Source organism: Oryctolagus cuniculus, chromosome 9 (genome assembly GCF_964237555.1).
Source record: "Oryctolagus cuniculus chromosome 9, mOryCun1.1, whole genome shotgun sequence".
NCBI lineage: Eukaryota > Metazoa > Chordata > Mammalia > Lagomorpha > Leporidae > Oryctolagus > Oryctolagus cuniculus.
Window position 1 is genome coordinate 84,913,687 of NC_091440.1, and position 14,169 is coordinate 84,927,855.

A 14,169-nucleotide genomic window follows, 5' to 3' on the forward strand; every position below is an offset into this window, starting at 1 on the left:
AGTGAAAGAGAGTTCTGTACATGAGAAGTTTGCAGTGGAAAGAGAGCTCTCTCCTGCCTTCTCTCTTTTTATAAGCAAGGGGGGTGGTGGTACCCCAATCAGATACACAAAAGGGGTGAGATCTGAGCATGGGCCCTGGTCCCAGGTGCTGACAGGTAGAGACAGGGTCACACTGCAGGAGTACAAGAGTTCCAGCTCACCTAAACTTTAACTAACTTCCTAGTTACACCCTATCAGTGGGACCCACGCTCCAGCTTAGCAGTGAGTCACACAGCTCACAATGCCCTTAGAAAAATCTCCATCTCAGTTATTAAACAAACCACATAGGCAGCCTTGAGTCAGCTAAATCATCGAACCAATTTCATTGCTCAGTGCTGTCCCATGGGTGCTGGGGTCATCCGGGCTCTGTGTCTGACTCCAGCCCTTGAGCCAAGCTACGTGTAGGTCTCCAGGCAGAACTGACCAAAAAGATTCCAGGGGTCTCACTGGTGAGCATTGCCCCTGTGCCCCATGCTCCGGATATCTTGTACAAGTCTCTGGGCGCATGGTCTGGGGCGAATTTAACAAGTCATGACATCTAAAATGTTTTCATTGAAGTCACAGCTGGGGGCAGGCATTTGGCCTAGCAGTGAAGACAATGCTCGCGACACCTACGTGAGCGTGCCTGAGTTCCAGTCAGCACTGTTTCCAATTCCACATTCCTGCTAATGCACACCCTGGGAACCAGCAGGTGATAACTCAAGCGTTTGGGTCCCTGCCACCTGCTTGAGAGACCTGGGCTGAATTCTTGGCTCCTGGCTTCAGCCTGGCCCAGCCCCAGCAGCTGCAGGCACCTGGGGGAGTAAATCAACAGATAAGAGATTTCTCTCTGTCTCTCTCTTTCATATTAATGAAAATAAATGAACTTTTAGAAAGAAGAGCTTGGCTGTCCTGCAGTCATTGAAGCCCTCCTTTCAGACATTCAAACACAGCAAAAAATACACAGGTAGAAGCAGACATTACTCTTTTTTTAGATTTATTTATTTGAGAGGCAGAGTTACAGGCAGAGAGAGGGAGGGACAGAAAGAGAGAGAGAGAGAGAGAGAGAGAGAGAGAGAGAGAGAGAGAGAGAAAGGGTGTGAGAAGTCTTCTATCTCTGGTTCACTCCCCAAAAGGTCACAACAGCCAGAGCTGGGCTGATCTGAAGCCAGGAGGCAGGAGCTTCTTCTGGGTCCCCCACATGGGTGCAGGGCCCAAGGACTTGGGCCATCTTGAGCTGTTTTCCCAGGCCATAGCAGAGAGCAGGATTGGAAGTAGAGCAGCCGGAACTTGAACCAGTGCCTATATGGGATGTCAATATAGTAGGCAGTGGCTTTACCAGCTACGCCAGCCCTCAGATGTTACTTTTTTTTTTAAAGATTTATTTTATTTATTTGAAAGACAGAGTTACAGAGAGAGGTAGAGACAGAGAGAGAAGTCTTCCATCCACTGGTTCACTCCCCAAATGGCTGCAGTGGCCAGAGCTGTGCTGATCGAAGCCAGGAGCCAGGAACTTCCTCCAGGTCTCCCATGTGGGTGCAGGGGTCCAAGGACTTGGGCCATCTTCCACTGCTTTCCCAGGCCATAGCAGGGAACTGGATCAGAAGAGCAGTCGGGGCTCGAACCAGCGCCCATATGGGATGCTGGCGCTTCAGGTCATAGCTTTAACCCACTGTACCATAACGCCAGCCCCCAGATGTTACTTTTAAAAGAACACTGGTAGCCTGCGCCGCGGCTCACTAGGCTAATCCTCTGCCTTGCGGCACCGGCACACCAGGTTCTAGTCCCGGTCAGGGTGCCGGATTCTGTCCTGGTTGCCCCTCTTCCAGGCCAGCTCTCTGCTGTGGCCAGGGAGTGCAGTGGAGGATGGCCCAAGTGCTTGGGCCCTGCACCCCATGGGAGACCAGGAGAAGCACCTGGCTCCTGCCATCGGATCAGCGAGGTGTGCCAGCCACAGCGCGCTGGCCGCAGCGGCCATTGGAGGGTGAACCAGCGGCAAAGGAAGACCTTTCTCTCTGTCTCTCTCTCTCAATGTCCACTCTGCCTGTCAAAAAAAAAAAAAAAAAAAAAAAAAAAAAAAAAAGGAACACTCGGTAAATGTATTCCACTTGTACATGGAACAGGGTCTGAAGAATATGTATCACCCCAGAGAGATTTGGTGTCTTCAGAGACGGGCTTCCGTGCAGCTAGTAGACAGTCCAGAAGAGACTAGTGATCCACCTTTTCTATCTGTGTTTATGGTTTGGAAATACCAGAAAATGCTGGTAAATTGAGAAAACTTTAATTGCATGAAGTAATTCTTAATCAGTGCAAAAAATTGTAGCAGATACAAAGAATTTAAAAAGACTGAATTAGTCCCCAAAGCCTTGACTTTTGAGTCCACTTTTTATTTTATTTTATTTTACTTTATTTTTAAGATTTATTTATTTGAAAGGCAGTGTTAAAGAGAGAGAGAGGGAGAGACAGAGAGACACAGAGAAGGAAAGAGCGAGATCAATCTTCCAACCACTGGTTCCCTCCCCAGATGGCTGCAGTGGCCAGGGCTGGGCCAGGGGAAGCCAGGAGCTTCTTCTGGGTCTCCCATGTGGGTGCAGGGACTCAAGGACTTGGGCCATCTTGAGCTGCTTTCCCAGGCCACAGCAGAGAGCTGGATCGGAAGCGGAGCAGCCGGGACTCAAACCAGCGCTCACAGGGGATGCTGGTGTTGCATGAGGAGACTTGATCTGCGGGGCCACAACACCCACCCAGGCCTGTTCCTAAAATGTTTGTGTTTTTAAATTGCTGAATAATATCTGTACTTGTTTCTGGGGTACACGGCTCTACTTTGATACATGTATCTAATGTCTAATCAAATCATATCTAATGAGCATCCCCCTCTCCTCTGGGAACCTCTGAGCCCCTCTCCAGCTACTTGGATGTGGGTAGTTAATTGTGATCGCCTGGAGCACCCTTGCTGCAGAGTGTGAGAATCGCTTCCTCCCCCAAAACCGTGTCCGGCACGGGTCACTCACCCTCTGCTAGGCCCTCTCCGCGGCTCACTCTTAGTGTCTAGCTCCGCTACTGTACTCTCTACTTTTTTTTTTTTCCTTCAGCTGATTGCTTATTATTTGTTTGAATCCCAGGAAAGTTGTCTGGCTGAGAACAGTCCCTGCGATGCTCAATTAAGTATAAGTCCTAGGTCTGGCTGTGGTGCCCATCTGACAAAGAAGGAAAATCGAGGCACACAGGTCACGTCATCGGGTCGCACACCCAATGAGAGGCAGGGGCTAGACCTCTGCACTCACTGGGCACGAAGCCCGCCGAGCAGCGGTGGAGCACAAACCCTCGCTGGGACCCCGACTCCTAATGCCTCCTTCCTGGGGCCGTCTGCACCAGCTTGCCCCCAGGCCCTCTGGTGCCACCCCCCTCACCCCGGGGTGGGGTCCGCATCGAGATCCCTCAGTGCAGCCACCAGAAATTCAAAGCACCCTCTGCTCCATATTCTGGTCACCTTCTTCCATTCCACAGGTGAATGAGAACATGCAGTGTGTGTCCTTCTGTCCTGTTTCGTTTCATTGAACGAAATAGCCATCTACATCACCTCAAATGACAGTCTCCTCCTTTTTATGGATGTATAAGATATTATTCATAATGGAATACACACATACATATATATACACATATACATACATACATACATACATATATACACACACACCCAGTTTTAAAACATGTCATTTGTCCATTGAAAGACATCTTGGTTGATCCCGTATCTTGGTTATTGTGAATAGTATTTCAATAAACTGTGGATATATAGATCAATTTCCAGATTTTCTATATTATTCCACTGCTCTGTGTGTCTTTTTATACCAGTGTCTGTTATGCTGTTTTGATTACTGTAGCTTTGAAGGCAAGCAGTGTGATGCCTCTGACTTTGTTTATTTTTTTAAGACTTATTTATTTTTTGAAAGAGTTACACAGAGAAGGAGAGGCAGAGAGAGAAAGAGAAAGAGAGAGAGAGAGAGAGAGAGAGAGAGAGAGATCTTCCATCTGCTGGTTCACTCTCCAATTGGTCCCAACGGCTGGAGCTGTGCTGATCCAAAGCCAGGAGCCAGCAGCTTCTTCTGGATCTCCCACGTAGGTACAGGGGCCCAAGGACTTGGGCCATCTTCTACTGCTTTCCCAGGCCATAGCAGAGAGCTGGATCGGAAGTGGAGCAGCTGGGACTCGAACCGGCGCCCATATGGGATGCTGGCACTGCAGGTGGCAGCTTTACCGGCTATGCCACAGTGCCGGCCCCTAGATTTGTTTTTGTTTCTGCTTTTGCTCAGGATTTCTTTGGCTGTTCTGGCTATTTTGTGATCATTTTTCTAATTTTATGAATAACGGCACTGGTGTTGGGTGCAGATTGCTTTGAGCCTGTAGATGCTTTGTCTAGTATGAACATGTTAATAATATTAATTCTTCTAATCCATGAGCAAGGGATGTCTTCATTTTTTTGTGCATGTGCTCACTAATATCTTTTATCAGTGTTTTCTGATTTTTCATTGTAGAGATCTTTTATTGCCTTGATTAAGTTTGTTCCTAGATAGTTTGTTTCTGGGGTGTGGATAATGTGAATGCTTAATGATAATGCCTTTTTTAAGCTTCTTTTTGATAATGCTTTTTTAATTTCTGTTTTAACCAATTCATTATTGGTGTAAAAATATACTATTTTTTGGATGTTGATTTTATATCCTAGAAGAATGTGCTCTGTTATATTTAAGATACATGAAAAAATTAAAAAAAAGGTAAAAGAAAATGGACCAATGCTCATGACCTTACCACCCAGCCTAAGTGAAGCATTGCTGACTTAGTGAGCGTACCTTGCACTCCCCTCCCTCGGCAGAGTCTACTCAGTAATTCCAAGAAGGGCGAACACCGTCATCATTCCGTGAGTAACATGGTCACTGATGTCACAGTCGTCCTATGTTCTCCAGATAGGAATTCAGAAATTGCCTCTCAGGAAGCAGAGCGAAGGGTTGTCAGGAAAGTCTCGGGCTGATTATTCCCTATCCTGCGTTATCTGTGATAGTGCTTTCTTCCTTTGGCAAGAGGGTATTGGTTGAGAGGAAGTCTACATTAAACGCGGCCAAGGGCTCTGTGTGCAGGCGACCCCAGTAGCTGTGCACTGACTGGCGCTGCTCCTCCATGGCTGCTGTGTCTGCTGTGCGCATGGTGACGTAGAACTGGCGTCATCGCCTCGTTTAGAGCATGCACCTCAGGGTAGGCCATCTAATCAGCATTCCACTGGGAGGCGGCCCTGTGACCCTGCTGTAGAATGACACTGTGACTTTCTGAAAATGAAATCAAAGGAAACAGATTTCTAGTGAATGAAATCTTTTGTTTTCTTTTTTACATTAGCGCTTGACATTATGTTTTTTTTTTTTTTAAGATTCTATTTATTTATTTTGGAAGGTAGAGCTACAGACAGAGAGAGGGAGAGATAGAGAGAAAGGTCTTCCATCAGCTGGTTCATTCTCCAAATGGCCGCAATGGCCAGAGCTGAGCTGAGCTGATCTGAAGCCAGGAGGCAGGAGCTTCTTCAGGGTCTCCCATGTGGGAGCAGGGAACCAAGTACGTGGGCCCTCTTCCACTGCTCTCCTAGACCACTAGCAGGGAGCTGGATTGGAAGAGGAGTAGCTGGGACTGGAACTGGCACCCATATGGGATGCTGGTGCCACAGGGGGAGGCTTCGCCTACTGTGCCACAGTGCCAGCCCCAACATTATGTTTTTTGATACATCTTTAAGTTTTTTATTTTTTTATTTTAGCAATGGTTGGGGGGTACACACAGAGAGAGTTTCCATCTTCTGGTTCACTGCCTAAATGCCCACAACTGCCAGGACTAGTTCAGATAAAAGCCAGGAGCTGGGAATTCAGTCAAGGCCTCCCATATGGGTGGCAGAGCCCAATCACTGGAGCCTTCACCATTGCCTCCCAGGGTCTGTACTCGCAGGAAGCTGGAGTTAGGAGTAGGAGTTGGTGCTCAAACCCAGTCACTCCAACATGGAATGTGGGCATTCCAAGCAGTACCTGGACCATTGCACCAACACCTTCCCCTCACATCACCGTTATCCAAGAGAGAGAAATGCCCACTGAGGTAGCCCGTTCATCCACTAAAGGGCAAGAGTGAAAATGGTTCTCTGGTCAAAGTGTCAGAAATAAATACATCTGGTTCAGGCCTTTTTCTTTTTCTTTCTTTCTTTCTTTCTTTCTTTCTTTCTTTCTTTCTTTCTTTCTTTCCTTCCTTCCTTCCTTCCTTCCTTCCTTCCTTCCTTCCTTCCTTCCTTCCTTTTAATTTATTTGACAGGTAGAGTTATAGATGAGAGAGAGAGACAGAGAGAAAGGCCTTCCTTCTGTTGGTTCACTCCCCAAATAGCCGCTACGGCCGGCACTGCGCCGATCCAAAACCAGGATCCAGGTGCCTCCTCCTGGTCTCCCACGTGGGTGCAGGGGCCCAAGCACCTGGGCCATCCTCCACTGCACTCCTGGGCCACAGCAGAGAGCTGGACTGGAAGAGGAGCAACCGGGACTAGAACCTGGCACCCATATGGGATGCTGGTGCCGCAGGCGGAGGATTAACCAAGTGAGCCATGGTGCCGGCCCCCAGGCCTTTCTTATAACCACCACCCAGGTTTCTCCAACATGGAAAATTAGAAAGAGAATAAAACATCAGTTGAGAACACTCTGGCTCTATCTAAAACCATCATATACAAGATATAGAAAATTGAGGCCAGCACTGGGGTGTAGTGGGCTAAGCCCCTGCCTGCAGCACAAGTATCCCATATGGGTGCTGGTTTGTGTCTTAGCTGCTCCATATCTGATCCAGCTCTCTGCTATGGCCTGGGAAAACAGTGGAAGATGACCCAAGTCCTTGGGCCCCTGCACCCACGTGGGAGACCCGAAGAAGCTCCTGGCTCCTGGCTTTAGATTGGCCCAGCTCCAGTTGTTGTGGCCATTAGGGGAGTGAACCAGTGGTTGGAAGATCTCTCTCTCTCTCTCTGTCTCTCCCTCTCTCTGTACCTCTACCTTCCAAATAAATAAACAAATCTTTAAAAAAGAGATATATAATCGTATTTTCATATATCATAACATATTCTGTAATTTGCTAAAAGTCAATTTAGATATAATCCTTAGATAGTATCCCATAAATTTCAAATAACAGCTGTTTTCAAAATGGCTCTGCTACCAACCTCTGATGCCACACTTCCCTCCCCGAGCCCCACAATCTCCCTCCCCCACCCCACCCTGCCAAGTGACCAGGGAGATGTTTCTGCCCAGGTTCCAATTACGCTTCTCTCATCATTCTATTTGCCTTTGACCCACCTCTCAGTTCCAATCTTACCCACATTTCTTGCCGATGCGGTCACGACATTTGTCCTGACAAATAGGATAATACATGTGAGCTATAATTCTTTCGCCCTCATTTTATAGACAGAAAGCTTGAAGCCAAAGATGCTGTAACTTGCCCAAGAGCGTATTCGTCAGTGGTGAAGTCAGGGCTGGAATTCCGAATGCCTCGCCCCCAGTGTGCCATTCTTCACTCAAAGCACACCTGTCTTCCCAGGATGCTAATTAACTTCAAGGATGCTCCCTCCCGCATGGGAGACAGGACCAAGTTCCTGGCTCCTGGCTTTAGTTTGACAACCCTAGAGAGTAAACCAAGGAATGTGGAACATCTCACTGTATGTCTCTGCCTTTCAAATAAAATGAAAACAAGTACATCTTTTTTTATTAAAGAGAGAAAGAGAGAGAGAGAAATACTAATTACCAGGTCATGCCTGTAGAGGCACTCCCATCATTGCATATAGGGACATAGAGTGTCGAGAGAAAGCATTCACTGCAAAGTCCTCATCTTTGATATCATACCTCTTCACACAGACAGGAAAAGTCTGAACTCAGATGGACACTTGCCTACAACAAATGTCTGTGTCAAAGAATCCCAGAAATCCCCAAGTCCCGGTGTTTGGATTGGCCACCAACTTCTCCACCATTGCGTTAGCGCTCAGGCCAGCTGGAGACGAGCCAGGAAATGAGAACATTAGCTATGAGCTTCCAAAGACCTTGATTTAATCACTGCGTTCACAGATTTAATGTCAGGCCCTCCTTGGGCTGGTGATGATTAACTCTTGCAATCATTCAGTTTTCTTTTGCCACAGCTTGTCTCACATACTTTTCTTGCATAATCTTCGGTTACAACTTTCCTGCTTTTTTTTTTTTTTAATTCTTAGACAACAAATGCACATAAAGGGAAATCTTTAGCTCCTTCCACAGAGTGAGGTTAAACTTGGAGATCAGTTTCACCTCTCTTGGCTTGCACTAGTGCCAAGGAGGGAAGCTCTTCGAGCCAAACAGGCAAGCATTGTTCTATCGGAACGGAGCTGGCTGTCTTTCTCATTTGACAGGGGCCACTCTGCCAGCAGTGACCATATGTTGTCCTTGTCATTGCTGCAAAGGTGATGCACTGATTGATTGCCTGTCCATGGTAGAGTCACAGCTCACACCGATGAAGTCTCGCAGAGCTGCACTTTGGAAGATAACTCATGAGTTGGAGACCTGGTTCCTCTGCCTTAAGGGGAGGAGGTTTTGATGGGAGAGAGTGAGCATACCCTCTTCCTGCTTGTTCTACTACTACTACGCCAAATGATATTGTAGGCTCCTGAGAGGGCTCAAGACTGCACCTTTTGTCCCCTGCAGGTTTATGGTGCCCTGGTTGAATTTCTAGGGGCCAAGTTCTGGGCTGCATGGTTCCTTCCCGGGATACGACGTGGATGTGTGGTGTTGGTGGTCTCCCTGACCCTGGAGTGAATCATATGCATGTTGAGAAGACTGAGGCCTTGCTTGAGTTTACTGATTCCTGTTCCAAGTTCACAATCCTCATCTGCATGAGGGAGTGTAAGTAAACGATTTGCATGACCTGACCCAGACCAGACAGTTCCATGGCATCAAAATATAAATCCAGGGCCCATGTTGTGGCATAGCGAGTAAAGCTGCCACCTGTGACGCATCCCATATGGGTGCTGGCTCAAGACCTAGCTGCTCTACTTCCAATCCAGCTCCCTGCTTATGCTCCTGGGAAAGCAGTGGAAGATGGCCCAAGTGCTTGGGCCCCTGCATCCATGTGGGAGACTTGGACGAAACTCCCAGCTCCTGACTTTGGTCTGGCCCATCCCTGGCTGTTGCAGCCATTTGGGGAGTGAACTAGCAGTTAGAAGATACCCCGCCCCCACAACTCTGCCTTTCAAATAAATTATATATATATATATGTATATATTATACACACACACACACACACATATATCCCCAATCATGTTTAGCCACCAAGATTGAATTCCCATTCATGCTTCCCAGAAGGTTGGCTACAACTCTGTTGCATGCACCCCCCTACCCCTCTTAGGGACGATTGCTGATTATCTCAGCAGAGAGGAAAAAGGACACAGAAAATCATGCCTGGATCCTTAAAACAGCGGCTGGAGTCTGGGCGGAGCAGCTCTGCTCCTATTTCATCAGCCAAAGCAAGCCATGCACATGGCCACTGCTGGTATCTGCTGTGTGGGACGTGTAAGCCTCCCCTAGGCAAGGCTAGGGAGTGTGTGTGAATAACAAAACAATCAGTAATGCTGATTAAACGCTAGGTCCATAGAGTTCATATTCTCCCATTCTGGAGCCTTGTGGTAAGCCCGCCCATCCTGAGCTGTCACTGAAACCACTGCTTACTTGGCAGCCGGTCTCATTTGAGCTCTATCTATCTAACTTAATTTTTCCCTTTACCCTTAATTACATAAATAATTCATAAGTATATTTTTGTTTTGTGAAATATTCAAACAATAAAAATAAAATGAGGACAGGATGGCAGCTTCCCAAAACATCGCAAACAGAACGACTGTGATGCAGCATTCCCACTGCTGGCTGCCCATCCCCAAGACCTGAACGCAGGACCTCACATCCTTGTTTACCGCGACATTAGTCACAACAGCCGAAAGGTGCAAGCAACCGAGTGTCCATCGGCAGATGAATGAATAAGCAAAATGTGGTGTGTGCACGCGATGCAATAGAAATAGTAATCAGCCTTAAATAGGAAAAGGGGAAGTGGGGATTTGTTTAGTGGGCACAGAGGCTGCATTTTGCAAAAGGCAAAGGTTCAGCAGCACCATTGCTGACTCCTCTTCACATTACTAAATATACACACGAAAATGGTATAGGTGATAACTGTCGTTATGTGCTTTTTACCTCAATTAAATTGAAGATTAGAAAAGCAAAGCAAGTGTCTCAGTGGTCACTTTCCAATCTCATTCACTTAGCGCTAATATCTCCTTATCAGTTTGGGGGTGTATCCTTATAGACATTTTAAAAAATCTATTTACATAAATACCAGTAGGAATTAAAACAGAATTAGTTTTGTATGGATTTTTAATTTGACATGTATTACATGGCATTGCACTTGTTTTCAATATGCACTTTTAATTTGACACCAGATGTCTTAGAGATATTTTAATGCTGGTATGTACTAATCTTTTTAAAATTGCTATAACAATCCATTGTATAAAAGTGCAATAGAATATTTAACTATTCTGCTTTCATTGGACATTAAGTTGGCTTCCGATTACTCACTATGACAGTCAATATCTCTTTGAGCTTTTCTGCAACAATTGCTCTACATTAGATGATTGGAAGTGACTTTTGGATCACTCAGCACATGAATTTAATATTTGAGTTTATCCTGCTATGTTGTTGTCCACTTTCCTCATCAGCATGTGCTAACATCAGTGTCTTCAATGCTTGCCAGATTGATGATGGGAAATGATGTCTCAGGGCTGCTTTAATTTGCATATCCCCAACTGCCATTGACATGGACAATCTCTCCATTTAGTTATTTATGTTTTCCTCTGAATGCTTTTTCACTGTCTTTGCCTGCTTTTCTTTTGTGTTTTCTTTCTGTTTTGTCAGAATTGCTTCTATGCTCTGTATATTCATCTCTTGCCTGTTTTGTTAAAGATTCATTTTATTTATTTGAAAGGCAGAGTTGCAGAGAGACAGGGGTGAAGAGGGAGAGAGAGAGAGAGAGAGAAAGAAAGAAAGACAGACAGACTTCCATCTGCTGTTTCAGTACTCAAACGGGTGCAATGTGTGGGGCTGGGACAGGCTAAAGCCAGGAGCCAGGAAACTCATCCTGGTCTCCCATATGGATGGCAGAGGCCCAGGCACCTGAGCCTCTTCTGCTGCTTTCCCAGGTGCATTAGCAGGGAGCTGGATGGAGCATCTGGGGCCATGACTTCTTAACTCACCGCCCCTTGACACCAGTGCCTATCGAATTTTTTACTTACTGATCCCAAATGTAGCCTTTATCATTTACTGAATTTCTTTTTATCCATAGGTGTGTTTCTGGACTCTATATCATGCTTGATCTCTTTGCTTATTTCTTCCATTAATGTCACACTTAATTTTTATAGTTTGGAACCAGTGCTGTGACACAGTGGCCTAAGCCTCTGCCTGGGGCACAGGCTTCCCATATGGGCACTGGTCCACATCTTGGCTGCTCCTTTTTCTGATCCAGCTCTTTTTTGCAGCCTGGGAGAGCAGTGGAAGATGGTCCAAGTCCTTGGGCCCCTGTACCCACATGAGCGACCCCGAAGAGACTCCTAGCTCCTGGCTTCGGATCAGCCCAGCTCTGGCCATTACAGCCATTTGGGGAATGAACCAGCGGATGAAAGACCTCTCTCCCTGTCTCTTCCTCTCTGTAGTTCTGTCTCTTAAATAAATAAGTAAAATCTTAAAAAAAAATTTCTACAACTTATAGCGTACTTTGATATCCTGCTTAGTCTCCTATTTCAAAATAGACCTTTCTGATCTGTTGCATATATTCTTTTGAATGAAGTTTAAAAAGAGTTGATATACATTGTGGAGGGATCTTGCCTTTTTTTGTGAATAATTAGAAGATTAATTTTAGGACAATTGACATTCCATCTGCTGACTTCCCAAATGGCTGCAAAGCAGAGCTGGGCTAATCCTAAGCCAGGAGCCAGGAGCTTCTTCCAGGTCTCCTATGTGAGCACAGGGGCCCATGGACTTGGGCCATCTTCCACTGCTTTCCCAAGCCACAGCAAAGAGCTGGATCAGAAAAGGAGCAGCCGGGACTCAAACCAGTGCCCATATGGGGTGCAGGCACCACAGGCGGAGGGTTAACCTACTGCGCCACAGCACCAGCCCCGTCCTTACATTTTCATTGTTGGTTTTCCCTGGGAACTTTGGAGATTTTAGTGGTGGTACGAATGCAATTATTTATTCAGTTACATTTTCTGCTTGGTTTGATCTGCATATTGGAAAGGTATTACTTTCCACGTATTGATTTCATAGCCATTCACATGGGTGAATTCTCTCACTGTTTAAATAGGTTTTAACTTATTCTCTTGGGTTTTAAGGGGGAATAATTATGTTATTCCAAATCAAAGTCACGTTTGTTTTTCCCCCTCCCAATATTCATTTCTTACTCCTTTTTGTGATCCTAGAAAGCAAGATGAGGCATCCCAAAGGTGAGAATACAGCTTTTTATTGGCGCCAGAGCGAGGATGACCACCAGGAAAACACATATGCCAGTGACAGATACATGTGGGTGGTTTGAATATTCAAGGGTCCTTCAAAGAATTCATGGAAAAATGAAGTTCAAAGATAAGCTTATTGGTGCAAAAAAAAAATTCTGAAGTCTATGGACTAAACAAGAGGAACAGAGGGAGTTAGCACAAATCGCACGTTAGGACTACGTTGGTTAACAAGAACTCAACTGGCCGGTGTGTGCTTAGCGCTCTGCATTCCAGGAGAAGTAGTAATGAGAAGGAACAGAAACACACACACTTTCCTTCAATTCCTTATTGTTCCAAGATGTCACCTGATCAGCAAGGACTAACGTCTACACGGCTAGGGCCCCTGACTCATGTTTCCTCCAGCTAGTGAGTTTCGGTGAGCCTCCGTCTTATCTGGTTTTAAATCCCTATCACTTCTCTTATCATGTTGGCTACTGATGCCCAGCACAGTGAATCATAGGGCCTCCTTTCCTTCTCCTGGATCATTAACCCTTTGAATTGTTCATTATCCACTATGGCGTTTGTATCTACAGACTCCCAGTGAGAAACCCAGGGCATTTTGAAATCAGAGAATCGGAGATGAGTTTGTTAAGGGAAAGGCAGCAGATCATCATGATGCCTGATTCCAACTTTGCAAACTCACCCATTTGCTTACGGTACCTGTAACCCTAAAATCAGCGCATATCACAATGTGGATATGCACAAAGGGGTTCAACGTCTGCGTCACTGCTACACAGCCACTCCTGGCTGACGTCAAACAAGGCGGCGCTCTGGCCCATGTTTCTCCTCTCATATTGTAAACAAGCATCCTTTGTCGTCTACTGAGTGCCACATTTTTTGCATTTTTTTTTTTGGTGCTTTCTTTCTGGGTGATTTTGCTACTTAATACACCCCTAAGCCTAGTGCTGACATGCTGTTCTACTGAGGGTTCGGAAGTCAAAGAAGCATGCACTTGGGACTGGTGCTATGGCATAGCGGGTTAAAGCCCTGGCCTGAAGCGCCGGCATCCCATACAGGCGCTGGTTCTAGTCCCGGCTCCTCCTCTTCCGATCCAGCTCTCTGCTATGGCCTGGAAAAGCAGTAGAAGATGGCTGAGGTCCTTGGGCCCCTGCACCTGCATGGGAGACCCGGAAGAAGCTCCTGGCTCCTGGCTTCAGATTGGTGCAGCTCTGTCCGTTGTGGCCATCTGGGGAGAACCAGCGGATCGAAGACTTCTCTCGCTATCTCGACCTCTCTCTGTAACTCTTTCAAATACAATAAAAATAAATCTTTTTTTAAAAAAGAAGCATGTACTTCATGGAGGAAATGCATGCGTCAGAGAGCATCTTACTGTTGGCCTTGAGTTCAATCTTAATGAGTCGACAATGTAAAATGCATAAGCAAATAGAGAATAAATAAATATTCTTTGACGAGAAGCACATGTAAACAAGGCTATGTATCGATCATTTGGCAAAAGTGTTGCCACCAGAGGCTCAGCAGGAACCGGATGCTGGGCGCCGCATAGCAGCCATGGTGCAGCACAGCACTGGCTAACGCAGGGTTCAGCTCAGCTT